General features: G+C 54.7%; 1 long non-coding RNA gene across 1 annotated transcript; it reads right to left on the reverse strand.

Moving 5' to 3' along the window:
• Positions 1-612: 612 nt before the first annotated feature.
• LOC119002419 (uncharacterized) lies at positions 613-18349 on the reverse strand. Its single transcript, XR_005069734.1, has 3 exons — positions 18335-18349; positions 17744-17745; positions 613-736 (listed from the first exon to the last, which is right to left on the reverse strand). It is a non-coding gene; the product is annotated as an uncharacterized LOC119002419 (long non-coding RNA).
• Between the last annotated feature and the right edge of the window lie 128 nt (positions 18350-18477).

Consider the following 18477-nt stretch of genomic DNA (forward strand, 5'->3'; position numbering starts at 1 on the left):
ATCGCCCGGTCAGACTGGGCGTGGAGGGGACCTGGCTCATTCCTCCACTCAGCTAGCAAAGGTTGCAGGCCTACTATGTGCCAGGAACACAGGGGCCTGGGAGATCAATGGTGAACACTAAACAGTGAAAATAAAAAACAGAAAAGGATTACAAACAAAATCATCTCTCAATAACAAACCCTTTTTATTGTGGGAACAAACACACAGCAAAATTAACCATTTTTTTAAATTAACCACTTTTAAGCGCAGAGTTCAGTGGCATTGAGTACATTCACACAGTTGTACAATCATCGCCACTCTCCATCTCCAAACTTCTTCATCTTGCAGAACTGAAACTCTGTCCCCATGAACCGCTAACCTCTCCATTTCCCTCTCCCGGCCCCTGGGACCCTCCACTCGCCTTTCTCTGTCTGTATAAAGTTGGCTGTCCTGGGTACCTCAGAGAAGTGGAATCACACAGGATCTGTCATGTTGTGTCTGGTTTCTTTCCCTTAGCGTGATGTCTTCAAGCTTCACCCATGTGGTAGCGCTAGAATTTATTCCTTTTTTTAGAGCTGCATAATATTCCACGGTGTGTGTTTGCTTCCTGTGTTCTGTACTTGGTTTACCCACTCGTCTGCTGAAGGACATTGAGGCTGCTGCCAGCTGTGGCTACTGTGAATAATGCTCTGTGAACCCTGGGGTACAGGGCACTTTCAAACCCCTTTGGACGTGTACCAAGGAGCGGAACTGCTTGCTCACACGACAATTCAACATTTCACCCTCTGAGGAGCTGCCAGACTGTTTTCCACAGCGGCTGCACCGTCTTACATTCTATCATTAATTTTCAACATAGCTTATTTCGATTTTTTAAATTATGACAGATCTTTTCGAACTTTACCTAAGACGGGCGGTTCACCTGGGCCCCTTGTACCATTACACAATCCAACACACCACAGATCTGAGCAAGCTTCTCTGGCGGTTTTCGGTTCTGAGGTCTTGGATCAGAGGATGGAGATGCTGGGGCTGAGACGTGGGGCACCGGGGACAGGGCCTGTGAGTGTACTTCCAGGCCCCAGGGGTGGACACAGCTTGGGCAGCGCCGTCTTCCCCAAACTGCGGGGGAGCTGGCTGGGAAGGGGCGGGGATTCCTGCTGAGCAGCCGAGCCAGGCCATGGGGATGGAGAGCAAGAGGCAGACAGGGGACTGATGCAAGAGAAGAAAGCAAGGCCTGGGGACCCAGCTGAGCAAAGCCTGTGTCCCAGGTCCCTTGCCTAAACAGGCTGCGGGCTGGCACCATGGTTGAGAAGGGCTGAGAAGAGAAAAGCATTCATTCATTCCACAAACTTCCTCTGCACACCGCTGGGAGCTGGTTTACTGTGGAGATAGAAGACCAGCCCTCCCGTGCATCTGTCCCCACCAACTCGCCCCAGCCTGCTGAAGCTCCCCCCAAAACCCCCTCGCACACAGTAATAGCCCCCGCTCACGAGGGGCTCCCCAGGTGCCGGCAGCACTCAAAGGACTGGACGCTGATTAACATTTAACCCTCACAGCAAGCCCCATTTCCCAGGTGAGAAGGTTACTACGGCCCAGAGAGGCTGAGTAGCTTCCCCAAGATCACACAGCTGGCGAGCGGGGCAGACCTCGCTCTTCACCCCAAACTGCCTCTCTAAATGCAGGCGCCTTTTCTGCAGACGAGGAAGGCAACCCAGACATCATGCACTCCACAGGATCTGATATTTCCTGAAGTCCCTCTTGGCGGCTAGGATGCCACCAAGGATTTCTTCTTGTAGCCATCCCCCGCTGTCCCTGGTCCTCCTTCCCCCTGTCCAGATGCCTGCAGTGCCCACCCCCAGCCTCGGCCCTCTGCAGTGACGAATCCCTCCTCCATCTGCAAAGCAGCAGCTGACACACTGAGCCACCATGGTGGCCTCCACTGCAAGCCTGGCCTCCGACGCCGGCCCCACCTCCCTGAGAGCTGTCAGGACTGCTGAGAGCAAATATTTTTCCCCTCTGTCACAGAGAGTAATAGACTCTTGAAAAATCACACACTCAGAGGATCACAGCTGAATCTTATAATCTGAGGCTCTCCATCAAAGAACCTTAGAACCATCGACTAATAGAATCTCAGTCACCGACTCGAGAATCCCAGGACACTGCAATCTCTCTATAATGGCCCTGGAGCGGCCCAGGTTGGGGGACCCACACAGATCAGGCCGGGAGAGTGAGGGGTCGGGAGGCGTAGAAGCCTCTGGGCCCAGCGGACAGGGTGGGGTGGAGGAGGGGGGCTCAGCCCATTGTCACGCTAGAGGAAGCAGTTGGCGGGTGAGGCCTGGCTCCATTACTGATGGTTTTTAATTATGTAAATCAGCCCAGGGCCTGCGCCTGGCACGGGCTTGGCATTCGTCAGCTGGCAGCAGAATTAATCAATAAATAACCAGCTGCATGGGGCCCAGGCCTGAGCACCCAGCCACACCCCCACTGCCACCCCAGGGGGGTCCTCCCAAACTGGCTGGGGTGGAGGGATTACATGAGAGCTCCAGCTCACAGCTGTCAGTGCACTTGCACACACACATGTGCCCGTACACACACACACCCGCACATACACAGCACACGTGCGGCTTCGGACTTGTGGTGTGTATGCCCGCCTGCACCCAGCAGCCCCTGCAGCCAGCACACTCTCCCTGCCCGGGGACCAGCGTACGCCCAGAGGCACAGCAGCAGGAGACAAGCCCCTCATTCCAACCTCACACTTGTCACCTCTTTGGTGGCACAGAGCTTTGCACACAGTCACACCATTTTGCCTCCACCACTGCCCTGTGAGTCTGAGGCCCTCATTTCAATTTCACAGATGAGGAAACTGAGGCTCAGAGAAGGGACTTCCCTAAGATTGTACCCGAGGGTCCTTCCTCCCCATCCTACCCCCACTCACTGGTTCAAAGAGGCTGTAGGCCCAAGAGAAGTGGGAGGTGGGCTGCCAGAGGGTGCTGGGGCCCTGAGGCTACCGGAGCATGTCCCCTGCCCCTGACAGCAGGGTTCTCGGTGACCTGGCAGAGAGCAGGGCAGGCTGGGAGGCTGGGGTTGCTGGTCAGGCCTCCTGGCCAAGGCCGAGGAACTGGGCGTTGGCCCTCTCTGCCCCGCTAGGGAGCTGTGATGAATTGCTCCCCCACACCACCGGCGCACTCACTCCCGCTCCCCAGCACTCCCCCATAAATCAACCTCCTCCTCTCAGCCTTGGCCTTGGTCACTCTCCAGCACTGGGGTGGGGGATTCCACCATCCCTGGAGGCGGGAGGGTGCTGGCAGGGAGAATCGTAAAATTAATGGACAGGTTTCCTCTTCCCCTCCCTTCCTTCTCTCTGCCTCTGGCTTCCTGCCCGCCTTGACTTCTCTCTGGTTGGGGGGACCGCTACATACTGAATGAGGAAATGAAGTGAGCCATGGACGAACTCCTGAACCGTGGGGTGCCGTGGGTCTCGGTCTCTGAGTCTGGCTGGGGCTGTGCAGCGGGGGTCAGCTCCCATCAGCCCCTCCCTTCAGTCTCAACCCAGGGCCTCCCAGCAGCCATGGCTCCAGGAGGCAGGAGGAGCAGACTCAGGGGGCCCTGGGGGAGGCCGGGAAAGGACCTTAAGAGCCAGGGCTCCCAAGAGCTGTTACCCTTTGGCACCGCCACCCCTTGGAGCAGCTGATAAAAACTGTGTGCTTCTGCACAGGTCCTGGGCACACAGCACTAAGGTTTTGAAATAGTAGGCAGCAGCAGTCAGTGCCTCGGCCTCTGGAGCCAGCCTCAGCGCCTCAGAAGCTGTGTGCCCCTCAGCAAGTTGCTTCACCTCTCTGTGCCTCAACTGTCTTCTGCGTAATGGCACCTGCACCACAAGTGAATGCGTGCACACTCTTCAGAAGAGTCACCAGCAGACACTGTCAAGTACTCGAAAAATGAGCGATTGTTGCCCTGATTAAAGGCGCTAGTTGGCAGGCCCTAGTGTGGTCTGAAACCCCTGAGGGGCTTCAGACCTGGGCCACTGCTCAACCCCACCCTCACCCTGAAGTCCTTCAGGCTCAACAGGTCCGGGAGGGGCCTAAAGGTTGCATTTCTAACCCAGTTACCAGCTGATGCTGGGACGGCTGGTCTGGGGGCCACACTTTGAGAACCCAGGGAAGCCAGGCTGGAGCTCACCGTCCAGCTCTGCTCAAGGTCACACACAGTGCGGGTGGCCCGGGCCTGGGCAGGAAGGGGACAGCACCAGCACCAACAACCTCCCCCATTCCCACCCCCCACACACAGCCCCAGGAGCAAAGAGGCAGACTTTGCCTCCCCAGACAAAGGTAATCTTTTAATCTCTTTGGCTTTAATCTTGCAGCCCAGCCTAAATCCAAATCCACACATGGGAAGCTAAGGGGGTGGCAGGTACAGAGCCAGTGACCTGGGGGAGGCGAGTGATCTGGACTTTAACGCCCAAACTTGCCCACGGCTCTCCCACCCCGCGTCCCCTCTCTGCCTCCCTCGCCCCTGCCCCGGGCTGGCTCTGCTCATAGGAGACGAGGAGGCAGAGAGCAGCCAGGCGGGCCTGGGGCAGGTGGAGTGTGTGTGTTGAAAAGACTCTGCTTTGGGAGGCAAAGCCCTCTTCAACTAGACACACCAAAAAACTTAACCACAAAAGAAAACATGATAAACTGGGTTTCGATAAAATCAAGAACTTATATTCAGCAAGAGACACCATTAAGAGAAAGAGAAGCCAATTCACAGATTCGAGGCACATATCTGACGAAGGACGAGTACCCCAGCATATATAAAGAACCCCTGGAAATCAATAAGGAAAAACAAGCCATGGTTTTTTAAACCAGCTCAAGATGTGACCTAGCACTTGACGAAAGAGAACATCGAAATGGCCTACAGTGCACGTGAAGAGACGTTCGGCATGGGCAGCTATCACAGACACGCGGACAGCAGGCGCTTTAAGCTACCTTCACACCCACAGAGACAGCCAAACCGGACGGAAGGCGACACCCAGGGTGGGAAGGATGAGGCTCCACCTCCGGCACAGCCAGTGGGAGGGGCTCAACCCGGTGACAGACAGTTTGGCATTTCTGCAAAGTTGCATGTGGACCGTGTCTGTGACCCAGCCCTTCCTCTCCTAGGCGCGTACCCCAGAGAAGCTACGGCATCTGTGTGCCCAGGGACTTGGCCACGAATGCTCACTGTGCTTCACTCGTGACAGCTCTGGACAGGAGAGGACCCAAATGTCATCACGGGTGAGTGAAAAACAATGGTGGTCTGTCCCCACAATGGAAAATCACTCAGCGGTTTAAAGGAATCCACAGGCCACACCTGGACGCCTCCCGCAGGCACTGGGCTGAGTGCAAGGAGCCAGCGAGAGAGCAGGCCGTGTGTTTACAAGAAGTGTGAGAACAGGCAAAAGCGGTGTCTCCTGACCCAGGTCGGGAGAATGGTTGCCTTCTGGGGAGAGTTAGGGGCTGGGAAGGGACAGGAGGGAGCCCTCCCAGGGCCCCACGGATGTGGAGGGGGAGGGGCATGGACTAGGTCCCTGGGCCCGGTCACCTGGGGCTGAGCCTACAGGAGAGTGTCCGGAGGTCTTCCCAGAAGGGCCACCCTGTGCTGACCCCCCTTGTAACAGTGGAAAATTGTAACACCGGGGAGTTGTAACCCACCCACCATTCTTTTGACAGTGTCTGTAAGTGCTGGCTCTCATGGTAGTTTGCAGACAGACAGCACGTTTGTGTAAGAATCCTAGGAACTAACTCCAAAATACGCAATCCAACCTTCAGGCAACTCAGCCCTGGGAGACTTGCTGACCTTCAGTCGTGAGACCAGGGTGACGTGAAGCCAAGATGACGTGAAGCCAGGGTGACTAAGCCAGGATGACGCACACCAGACCGTCACTTGTCTTATTGGAATACACTGTGCTGGTCGGCACGTAGAGAACTTTGCAGCCCCCTCCCTTGATCTTTGTGTTCCGTCCCTGTCTCCCTCCCTGTAAAAACCTTTGCCTGCACGGAGAGGGGGAGATGGGCTTTGAGACTCCAGTCCCCCAACTTCCAGGTGGCCGGCACCTGAAAATAAACCACTTTCCTTTACGTCAGCACCCACCTCTCACATATTGGCTTCCATAGCTGCAGGCAGCCAGACCTCCATTTAGGTTACACCCTCACCCCCAACACCCCAGCTTACCCCTCTCCTGCCCCGGAGCTGGACCACTCAGACGTCCCAGCACAGTGACAAGCTGTGCCACCCCCACGCCACCGCACTTGCCTGCAGGCACACAGAGCCCCTGCCCAGCACCCTCTCCCTCTCCCCCCAGCTCCGCCATGGTGGGCCAGCAGACCCCCTTCCCCAAAACTGGAACTGCTACAGGATACTAAGGGGGGATTATACCCCAAACCAGCCAGGCCCCCTTCCCTGATCCTCTCTGGCTGTTTGGTCTGAAACAATCACAGCACCCAGAGAAAAAAAGCACAAGTTTCACCTTGGGGTGCCTGGGACGCTACTGAACTCTGACAGAGATCATAGGGTACCCTTAAAATATCATGCCTCCCCCTGGCTGGTGTGGCTCAGTGGATTGAGTACTGGCCTGCCAACCAAAAGGTCACCAGTTCGATCTCCACTCGGGGTACATGCCTGGGTTGTGGGCCGGGTCCGCAATGGGGAGGTGCGTGAGGGACAACCACACATTGATGTTTCTCTCCCTTTTCCTCCTCCCCTTCCCCTCTCTCTAAAAATAAATAAATAAAACCTTTAAAAAATATATCCCGTCTCCCTTTTACCTCAGTAACAAGCACTTGCATGGCAATGTGCCCTGGCCAAAAGATTTATTTTCTCAGCCTCCCTTGCAGCTAGAAGAGGCCAACGAGGCACAAGCATTAAGTTGTTAGGCAGCATAAAGGGAAACATTCCATTGGTCTCTACCCACCTGCTCCCAGGAAAGTAGGTGTAATGATGGAGAACCAGCAGCCATCTTGGAGTATGAGGTGACCTTGAAGATGAAAGCCATATGCTCAGGAGCCTGGGTCCCTAATGACACTGCTGAGCCCCCTCACTATCACCAACCCTGGATGCCTACTTCATGACATCTTTTATATGTATGTGTGTGAGAGAGAGAAGGAGAGAGCGAGACCTCAGTCTGCCTTAATTCGCTGTTACCCGCCCCCTCTTGCCAGCCTTGGGACGCAATCCCTGACTGATCCACAAAAGCCTTGTGAAGGAGCACTGCTGTGCACCGCCCCGCCCCCGCCTCCCATTTCGGAGATGCACCCCCAGCCTCCCTGCCTCCCTCTCAGACACTCGGGTGACCCACAGACCAGCCTCTGAGTCCCAGCCTCCAGGCCCTGTCCTTGGTGATGGCGAAACATGCAGACCTGCTGATCTGCGGCTGGAGCTGTTGACATAAGTGCTGGACAGCACGCCTGTTGGAGAGATAACGGGGCAGCGGGATAATAGCTGCAAACAGCAAACACACAAAGCAAATACTACCCAGGTGGTGAAAGAGTGTCCTTCAAACTCCTCCTCATCTGCCTTTGCCATGTGAAACCGAGTCGACGGGGAGAAGCTCTAACCCCCACCAGGACCCGCTCCCAGGCTGTCCTACAACGCCCAGCGCAGCATCACCACAGGCACCAGACAGCCTGGCTTCCAACCACTGCTCCGTGGGCTGTGTCATCACAGGGCAAATTCCCTACCCTCTTCGTGCCTCCATTTCTCCATCTGTAAAATGGGCACCCAGGGAGGATTACGGGAGCGGACCTGGGAAGGGCTTGGAGCGGTGCCAGCTACACAGGAGGGGCAATGAGGATCAGCAGCCATGGTCACGTTCTCGGTGAGAACGTCCTTTCCTTGTTGTCCGTTTGTTGGAGGAAACTGAATTTACCCACCAGTTTCGGCACATGGCGTTCGCTGACTTCACGCTCCCTGTAACTAATTCTGCCGAGAGCCTCCCGACACGAGAGGAGCAGTCCAGGGCCTGTGTTCTCACTCAGGCTGATGCAGGTAAGTGTCCGTGGTGATAACAAGTCATTCATTTGTCAAGCGCAAGGTCAAGAATCTCAATTTGTCCATGTCATAAGGCAGTGCCAGGAAGCTCCCTGTGTCCCAAACTTTCTCCCCTCTGACCCTGGCTGAAATTGCACCCTGAGAGCCAGAGAACCCCTAGGAAAAGCAGCAGTCCGGAAGCACAGCCTCTGGAAGGCAGATCAGCCAGGGGGAGGAATCGTGGCAAGGACGAGCCACACCACAGGCAAATTTGGGACCTTCTTGGGGGAGCTGAGGATTCTGCAGCCACCAAAAGCTGTGAATTCAGTCTCCTCCACCTACACAAGTATGTGCGCGCACACACTCACTCACGGGTACCAACCATAATTGCTTTATCCCTGCAGTAGGGCCTTAAGCTGCTATCTGGGCTAGCCCCACCCCCTCCCCAGCTGCACCAACCCCTTCTGTCCCAGCGGGGTGGGAGGGTTCCCAGAGGCTGAGCAAGGAAACCCTGCAGGGCTGGAAGCCTGTGGGAACACACTCCTGCACCCATGCACAGACAGACAGGCGGAGCCCCCTTGGGAGCCCCCAGTTGTCCCCCGGGACCCAAACCCCACCAGAGTTCTCGCTCATCCCCCACCCCCTTCCTGCTACTCAAGCCCTCCCAGGGATCTTTTCATTCCCACATACATCCTGCATGAACCCCCCTCCTTGCCCCAGGACCTGTGAGAACCCAGAAACAAGGGTGACCCTGCGACATTTCTGTGGCTTCTGCAGCCTCTATCCCAGGGCCTGTGTACAGGGGGTGCTGGGACCCAAACGCCCCCTTCCCTTGCCTGAGGCTCACTCCTCTGTCTGGGAAGCTGCCGACTCCTCTCACTTTCCGGCGAGCGTGTTAAGGCACAGATTAGAGCAATTAGACACAAGTCACAGGAGGGCCAGCAGGAGCCCCCACCTCCCCAAAATATCCATTGAGGAGGCACGGCGAAGGCCAGGCCCCTCACAGAACACGCATCCTCACAGACTCTGAGGCAGGAGGGTGGGAGACGATGGGCTGCCAGGCTCCCTGTTAGGCTCTCCTGTTCTGGTGGAAACCCACCCTCCCCTGTCTGCAGCCGCTGTCCCAGCCACGCTCTCAGGAGAGGCAGGCAGGGCAGGAGCGGCTTCAGCCCCATTTTAGAGCAGGGGACACTGCAGCCCAGGGGGCTGGAGGGGGACAGTTGCACTGTCCACCTGACAACTGCTCTTTCTGCTGAAGAGCACCCACTGTCCCCGGGAGAGGCCCCAGTGACCTGTGGTCCTGCTTTCGGACCCTCTCCTCTCCCTGGGAAGAATCAGCCAAGGGTCGAGGTCCTGGGCGGGTCAGGGATCCCGCCACAGGCATGCTGTCTGGTGTTCATGGTGGGCTCAGCATCTGCATGTGGGCAAGCTCGCCCTTCACCAAACCTCAGGATTAATTGATAGCTGCTGTCCCCAACTCGTCATGTTTTGTAGGACCTGGTAAAGAGATACTCTGTGTGCTGGTAGGGAGGAGGAGGCATTTCACTCCAAATCTGAGTTCAGAGGGTTTATTTTCATGCCCCTTTATTCCATAAGGCCTTTCCCCAGCCTGGTCTCTTCCCCCAGCAGCACCCAGGCATTCTAACCTTCCAGCCAGGCTCTTGCCCTGACCCGGCCTGGGTGGGAAGCCAGCAGTGGTGTGAGAGTGCCCCCTAGTGGTGCTGGCCTACACTGCCCACTGAGACTCCAGCCAGTGGTAACCTCCAGAACTGCCTGACTCCGCAAAGGAATGGAAGCCCTGAGATAGAGTCATCAAGGCCTGGAGAAGTTAGGGATGGTTCCACTCCTGTTCCAGCAGCAGGGGGCACAAGAGCTGGACCCCAGGCATGGCTCCACAGGAGGGCAGAGGAGGATGCCCAGCATCCAGCCTGGAAATGTGGGATGGATGAAGGACGGAGTGAGTTAATGAACGAGGAAGTGAACCCATAGTTTCCTAAAGGTAGTTATGAATATCACAGATAATATACAAGGTATTGTTTAGACAAGAGTGATGGACTTGTTTATTTTAAACATTACGGACCTATTTTTGCTGTGTGTGCAACGTAATATATCTGGCCCTTCAGATCCATGATTTTAAAACAAAGTCTTTAAGTAAAAAGGGCCACCGTAAGGAAAAACATGAGGTGAGGAGCACAGAGGTATCTCAGGAGCTGGCGTCAAAGGTACCCTGTAAATGCAGGTGAGTGAGCGAATGAAAAGGTGACCGGGCAGAGGGTGGATGACCTCTACAGAGCAGCATGTTCCAAACTTGGCCGAACGTTGGAATCACCTGCAGAGCCTTTCCAAACCATCCCAGGGCAGGTATGCCTCCCTGTGTCGGGGTGGCTGAGGAGGAAGCTCCCAGGGGTTGGTGGGGAGCCACAGCACCCAACCTGGGTTCCTTGTAAGGAGCAGCCCGCCTCACTGCCACGTGAGAGAAGGAAGCTGCTGGCTGCTTCATTCAAAGGCCGTCGGAGGATGTAGGCTGTTCTTGGGCGGCCGGGGGCTCCTATGCTGGTGAGAGGCTGGACCAGACAAGCGTGAAGGTACCGTGCAAGGAAAGCAAGGTGAACTAGTAATCTCTGTGTAAACCAGCTTCTAAACTGACCCGTAGGGCAGAGGTCGTGCATGTGTGTGTGTGTGTGTATGTGCGCGCGCGTGTGCACGCGATGGTCTGAACACCCTGCACACTGTGTCTCACTCAGCGTCTGTCTCTATTACTCAACTGGTGTAAGTATGACATCACTTTCTGTGCAGAACTCACAGCGTTTGCTGCCCTGAGTTTACCTACAGGTTGGTTCTTCATTTACGGATATTTCCTCCCCTAAAAACATTCCCCTTCTGAAAACGGTGACAGGTTCCTTAGGACCACATATTGATGTGACGTCACTAACATGGCTATAATCTGTTCATCTGTTTTCGTTGGGTTCCAATTCGCTCCTAACCATTTTCAGTCACTTTCTTGATTAGAAGCTGAAGAAGTGAGGGTTTGGCTTTATAAGTGATGCTTGCTGTTTGCTTCTAAATCCACCAGAGTCTGGAGTGTCCAGGTTGAGTTCATATTTGATGGGTGAGTTGTTCTATTATCTCCTTAGATACTATTGATAAGAGGAAAGAATTCCTACTCATGAATTTTCATGGCTGTACTTCTTGGAAAGGCTTGATTTTTTTAAAAATGTACTATTTGGAAAGATTAACATCCAAATTGAGATTGAGCCTGATTTTTTATATCAGTTTAATGGTATTCAAGTAGCAATTTTTTAAACAGATTCTTAAAGCATAAAACATGAATGGCTTTTTCATAACATAGGGTCAGAATTAGTTCCAGTGGACGGCAAGTTATTCAATATTAATTCCATCTTATGAACAAATGCAATTAAGATGCAAATCCCTTAACACAGTACAGCGGTAGGCCAATGTTTTCATCTGTCTTAGGAAATGTCAGATTGGCATTCCCAAGAAAGAAGAAATCTTTGGCATGATGATGCTGAGAACATACGTGTGAGTTTTAAAGCTGTGCCCGGCTCTCCGACATGGCTACAGGGACCACAGTGGGTCCATCCAGTCTCAAGGGCAATTGGACAGTGTCGACTTGAATGATAAACACACCGTGCCTTTCATTCACCACTCCTACTGCTACAGATTCATCCTCCAATACGCTCATGGCACACACGTAATACCCTGTGCGGAGAAGTCCCACTTGTCTGGAAACGACCTGGATATCCATCAATAGGTGACTGGTTAGTAAATAACTATATGACCATCCTTTGAAATACTACATGGCCGTATAAAAGAATGACAACTCATCGACAACAAAAAACAACCCAATTAAAAACTGAGCAGAGGACTTGAGCAGACATGTCCCCAGAGAAGATGCACAAATGTCGAAAAGCACATGAAAAGATGCGCAATGTCACTAACCCCTAGGGAAACGCCAATCAAAACCACAATGAGATACCACCTCACATTGATTAAGAGGACTATTATTTAAAAACACAAACACACAGGAAATAACAAATGTTAGTGAGGAGTGAAGAAATGGGCTTCTTGTGCATTGCCAGTGGGGAGGTAAATGCATGGCTGCTGTGGAAAACGGTGTGGCCGTCCTTCAAAAGCAATAAACGTAAAATTACCACGTGATCCAGCAGGTCCAGCAGTTCCACTCCTGGGTGTGTCCGCAGAAGAACGGAAGGCAGGGACAGATATCGGGACGCTTATGTTCATAGCAGCGCCACTCACAACCTCCACAAGACAGAAGGGGCTCACGTGTGCGGGTGGGTCAGTGTACAAACCGGGGCGACACTCAGTGCAATGGGATGTTATGCGGCCATCGGAAGGAATGGGGCTCCAGCGTACCACAGGCGGGCCCTGAAGACATCACGCTTAGGGAACAGCTTGCTGCTGTTGGCACGACACTGTGAGCATAATTAACGCCACTGAAGGGTGGACTTAAAATCGTTAAAATGGAAAAGTTCATGTAATAGATTTTTAACACAATTTTCCCAATGTATTTTTAAAAGGGAGTTGCAAGGACTCTAAATGCCCTCTCCTTGAACATAGACCAGCCTTGGTTTGGGCCTCTAAGGAAGTGACTCAGACTCACTCCCAGGCCCGGCCCTAAGGGGCGATCCAGAACCCACCTCTCTCTCTTGGCCGGGAGCCCCGAGCCAACACAGAGGAAGTCCAGCTACCCCGCAAGCCACAGAGCCAGGGAGGGCGGCCAGCAAGGCGTCAGACGCAGGAGGAGCCTGCTGATGGTCCCAGCTCCACCCTGGAGCCGCCCCAGCTGACACCAAGGGGCGCCGAGGGGAGCCCTCCCGTGAGCGCCGCCCAGATCGCAGATTCATGAGCGAAGGAAGTGGTGGGAGGTTTTGTTGAGCAGCAGCGGATGAACAGAACAGCTGCCATAGTACTTACATGTTACAAGGTATCTCCCCTTCATTTCAAAAGGATCGGATACCAGTAAAACCGCTTTGAACTGCATAGCTCGCAAACCAGCAGGTGACTGGGGTGTTTTCACTCTCCTAGTCTGAATCCTGCACCTGTAAAACCCTTACAGGTGCAGAGATGCTTTATGGGTGGGACAGAGAAAGGCCGCTGGGGCTACACAGCATGGTTTGCAACCCAGCAGGGCCACGTCAGAGACGCACCTGGTCAGCAGGCTCTTGAAATAAAATCCAAGAGGTGCAGGAGTTGTGAGGGATTCTTGTAGGGTTTTGAGAAGCTGGAGAAGAAGTGAGTGGTCAAAGCAAGAGAATTTCAGACCAGGACCACTGAGAAGCTGAAGGTTTATGTATTAAGCTTTGAAGAAGTTAAAGATTGTATGTATGTATGTATTTTTAGAAAGGGGGAAGGGAGGAAGACAGGGAGAGAAACATCAATGTGTGGTTGCCTCTCGTGTGCCCTCTACTGGGGGCCTGGACCACAACCCAGGCATGTACCCTGACTGGGAATCAAACTTTGCTCGCAGTCGATCCTTTGGTTCGCAGGCCAGCGCTCAATCCACTGAGCCAGTCCAGCCAGGGCAAGCTTAGAAGAATTCAAAAACAAACACACAACATGTATGTCCCCCAAGATCTCCGCTGTCTCCTTCCCGTACACGTTACCATCTCTCCATCACCCACTGGGACTCCCGCTTGTCTGTCTCCCTGTGGGCTGTCTCCCCATGTGAGTTGGGGCAGCCTAAGCCCTGTAACAAACACCGCAAACACAGGGGCTCAATGCAATGCCAGTTTATCTCTGCACCTTCTAACAGTTCGCTGTAGCTGTTCGGTGCACAGACTGCCACCAAGGGGAAAGATTGTGGGCAGACTCTGAGACCCAGGCTCCTGCCATCCCCAGGCCCCACCCTCCTTTAGATGGAGTCCCCTCCATCTAAACAGTGACAAGGACAGAGAGAGACCCTGTCGAGTTGGGGGGAGTGGGTTATGAGCCAGGCCTCCACATGGGGCATCCATAGCCAGAGCTGCATCACATGGCTACCCCCACCACAAGGGAGGGAGATGGAGTCTAGCTGGGGGCCACCTCTGCCCTAATCCCCAGTAGAAGATGCCTGGCATCATGCCTGACACAGGTGCGGACTCTATATAAGTGAATGAATGATGCTCGGGCTGGGTCCTGGGCACCGGGCTGATGGGCCCCTTCCTTACAAATGCCCGGGAGGGGAGCCGAGGGTAGGTGTAGCCACTCCCATTTGCTAGCTTAGGAAACCGAGGCCCTGAGAGCCAAGGCCGTACAGCTAGTCAGTGTCGGGGCCAGGCCTCAAACCAAGGAAGCTCCTGCTGCCAACTGCCTGTTCTCTCCACGCCCCGGCTGCTCTCCAGGACGTACACTCGCCGACTGGAGTCTCGTCATCTTCAAGGCGGCTCTCCTTTCTAACAATCAGTGAACCGTGTTTGACAAGCTGTGTCCTTGGGGCGGCAGCTATATCCCGCTCCTCTTTACATGCCCCACGGCTACCGGGGCCCTTGAAGATGCTCAAACCATGTCTGGGGGATTAATCTGTTCACACCGGCTGAGGCTGCATGCTTTGCTTCGTGCACAGTATGGGGGTCACTTACAGCATATAGAAGAAATGGAGGAGATACTTATTATCGGGCCCTTTCCCACACAGAGAGCTGTCCCCCACAGCAGGACCAGGGCCTGCCCTGAACCCACTCCTGGAGCTGAGACGAGGGCTGTGGCACATGTGGGTCAAGGCCACCGGTGTCATCTGGCCCCCATCAGGGTTAGACCATGTGTAGGTTAGACCCTGCCCCTGCACACACAGAATGAATGCTCTTGCCCCAGCTAGTCCCAGGGAGAAAGGAGAGCTGAGGCTGCTGCGGGGTCTGTCCATGGTGCTGAACTCTCTCCAACCCTGCCTTGTTCTCTAGCCCAGCAACTAGAGCCTCTTGGGGACCCAGGTGGGAATACAGATTCCCTGGCCCCTCCTTTGGAGATTTGGGTTCTGCAAATGTATAGCTCAGAGCCCTGGAATACGTCTGTACCAAGCACCTGTGATTCCTGGTCCTGGCCTGAGGGTCACTCTCTTGCACCTAAGCAGTCAGCTTTGTGAAATGCCTGCTGGGTGCCCAGCACTGTGCCAGATGCTATGAAGTACAGAGATGCCTCCGCTAGGGCCCCTCCTCTGGAGGGAACTTCCAAAATCATTCAGGACACGTGGGGATCCCTCCATGATGAGCGTCTACCACAGAGCTGGGCCAGGAGGGGGAGTACTGCCTCTGTTCCACACGGACCCCTGGCTAGGTACATCGTTCCCCTTTATTCTGCAAGAGAAGTAGGCACATGAAGACAGCCGTGTTCATAACCACAGCATCTGTATCTTTCCTTAGGGCCTCCATAGCCCTCCCCACAAGGCAGTGTGTGATGCATTCTGTTCCTTCTGACCTCCTCGGGGATCAAGACCCAGACCCAACTCACTGAGCACATCCAGTCTTCTTGACCCCTGCTGCCCCACAGCACCCCCCACCACATTCTAGCCCCCCCTCCTCGTGCCCCATGTTGCATGTTATCAATTATATGATATGCTGTCCCGACTGGTACTGGAGCTCGCCACTGACGATAGGGCTTGCACCTGATTCCCCTGTGTTTCCTCTAACACAGAGAAACACATACGCACACCCAAAGGGGATGAGTGGTAAGTTCTTATTGGCTGGCTGGCTCGGGGGGAGTGGCGAGTGGTGGAGGATGTGTCCAATGACTGCGCCCGAGGAAAGTGCTGCTGGGTTACAAAGCAGCGGGAGCAAGTGCTCAAAACCAAAAGAAATCAGGGTGGGCCTCAGGGAAGCCAGGCAACGAGCCAAACGCAGACCAGGCAGGGTCAAGGTCTGCCTCTCCTTTCTCTGGGTGTTTGGGGAGAACAGGAAGTGGAGTCGGGTCAGCTGTTTCTGATGAAAACAGATGTTCTCTGGACCTGAATGTGGGGCATGGAGGAGGGGGCAGGGGAAAGAGGGAGAGAAGGCGGAGCGGCCGAGCCGGCAGAAGGGAGCGTCCACAGGCCCCCTTCATTTCAGGTGTTATCCTGAAATGGATAAGTGACATAATGAGTCCCCTGGGCCCCTCACCAGCTCCAACAGCCATCCCCATTTGGTCATTCTTATTTTATTCGCCCCTCGAGCACCTTTTTAAAGAGAATTCCAGATTTTTTATTATTTTATCCATAAGTATTTCAGAACATATCTCTCACATATTAGAACATTCGAGGAAAACTCCATATTGTTATCACACCTGATAAAACTAACTACTTCTTAATACCAACCAAATGCAAGTCCACATTCAAATTCCCTCATTTTGCCCCCAAAATGTCTCTTCAGAATCCATTTACTTGAACCAGAATCAAAATGAGGCCCCTACACCGTGTTTAGCTGCCAGGACTCTGACAGCCCACGCCCTTGCACTTCACACCAATCTACTTGTTGGAGAAACGAGGCCCTTTGTCTTCACTGTTGATCGTCCCTTCACACGTTCCACTGCCCCCACCCCATCTCCAGAAAACTAAATATCTCTGGTATTTAGATCCAGAAGGGGGCGCTGTCCGGGGTCAATTATTTCTGCAAGCAGATTTCCAGGGCCGCACTGTGTCCTTCCGATTGCATCTCTCAGGAGCACCTAACATCAAACCTTCCTTTTTGGGGAGACACTGAGAACGATCAGGGTCGCCAGCCTGACCCTCGACCCCCCATTGTGGAACTCCCCACAACCTTGCCCCCAGGGGTTTTAGCACTGATGGAGCTGGAAGCGATCTGAGAAACCCATTTAATCATCTTCTACTCGTCCTGTGATGAGCGTCTACCATGGGCCAGGCCGTGAGCTGTGGTGAACGGAACCGACACGGTCCCTGGAGCCATGGAGCCGACAGTCATAAGGGAGAGGAGAGCAAGACCATGAGTGAGAGAGGTATCACCCAGAGACGCGTCTGTGAAGCTGAGAGCTGTGCAGAAATTGACCACAGAGCGAGGGGACTGACAGGGACTGCTGTCAGCTGGCCACTCAGTACTGGGCAACCAGGGAAAGCCTTCCTAGGAGGGGACACTGCAGCTCAATCCAGCCATGCAGACAGGGTGCGCCCCAGGGAGAGGGAAGAGCCGGTGCAGGCAGAGAGCCTGGGCAGCCCCCAGGAGAAGCCAGGGGCCAGCGTGCTGGAGTGGAGCATCGGGGAGGCCACTGAGCAGGCCGCTTTGCTAAAGTAGGGGGGACTGAGGACGGCTAGGGCCTGGGTGGCAGAGTGGAGGTGACGCCAGGCCAGCACCCCTGCCACCCCTCTCATGACTGAGGACCCTGAGCTCACAGAGGGCAGGGGGTGGAGACGCTGCCTGTGCCAGGAGCCTTCTGCAAGGTCTCCAGACAGCTCACTGCGTAGAAGTCACTGTGACTGTTTTACAGGTAAGACCCATGAACCTTGGAGTCGCCCACCCAAGGGTGAAGAACAGGAAGAAAGGAGGGTGCAGCCAGGCCTGGTGAGGGTCCTCAACCCACCAGAGTTATCCCACACTGAGATGACCTCTGCACAGCCCGGTTGCCTCAAATCTTGGCGCTGGCACCCAGAAGCCCTAAGACCTGGACTAAGGGACTTCTCCCTCTCTGTGCCTCAGTTTTGCAGTCTGTAAAATGGGGCCCAGCAAGACTAAGGCGGGGGAGTCCAACCTTGCCCCCAACTCCCAGCCCACACGGGTCACTTTAGCACACAGTACAGGCAGCTACCTACGCTCGCACGCAGACACACAAAGGGTTAAAGCCAGACTTCTGCCTCCATCCCAGTTCTGATCCTTGCTGACTCCGTTCCCCTCCCTCTGGCAGCTATTCTGGGACAATGGAGGCAGCAGATGGCCTGCTCCCTCCACTCGACCCTCGGAATCGGGAACAACTCACGAATCTGCTGCTGCTTCTAAAACCAGGCTGGCAGGCAGCCTTCCACGCACTGAGTGGGGAGGACACCACGCCACCCCCACGGGCTGCGGGGCCAGGGGCCACTCCGCCTTGGTTCACACCCCACCAACCCGGCATCCAGTCAGCCCAGAAAGGAAGTGCCCGGGCACCCTGGCTCAGCATCCGACCTGCCACCACGAGACCACCAGCGCACAGCGGGCTCTCGCTGGGGCTCCGGTCCCTCCGAGGAAGACGGGGCTGAGGCCCTGGTGCTCAGCGGTTGCAGACAGAGCCGAAGGAGGGACAAGGCCCTCCACAGGCTGGAGGGGGCACGCCGAAGGAGCCCCTCCCCCCCTTAGGCTGTCTCCTCCCTCTTCCCTGAGCCCAGAGCCCCCCTGGGACCCCGAGTGCCCACCAGGCAAGAAGAGAGTGGGGAGGAGACCTCCCATCCTTAACCCTCCCAGACCACATACAACCCGACCTGAAATTCCCCCACGATCACCTGACTCATTCACCCAACTCCTTGGGACCTGAAATTCTAAAGGCACTTGCATTTACCCAGCTCCTACCCTGGCTGTCGAATCGCCCCTTTATCCAACACCAGAGGCT

The sequence above is a fragment of the Sturnira hondurensis genome, unplaced genomic scaffold (genome assembly GCF_014824575.4).
Source record: "Sturnira hondurensis isolate 20B ecotype Veracruz unplaced genomic scaffold, ASM1482457v3 Scaffold0017436, whole genome shotgun sequence".
Lineage (NCBI taxonomy): Eukaryota > Metazoa > Chordata > Mammalia > Chiroptera > Phyllostomidae > Sturnira > Sturnira hondurensis.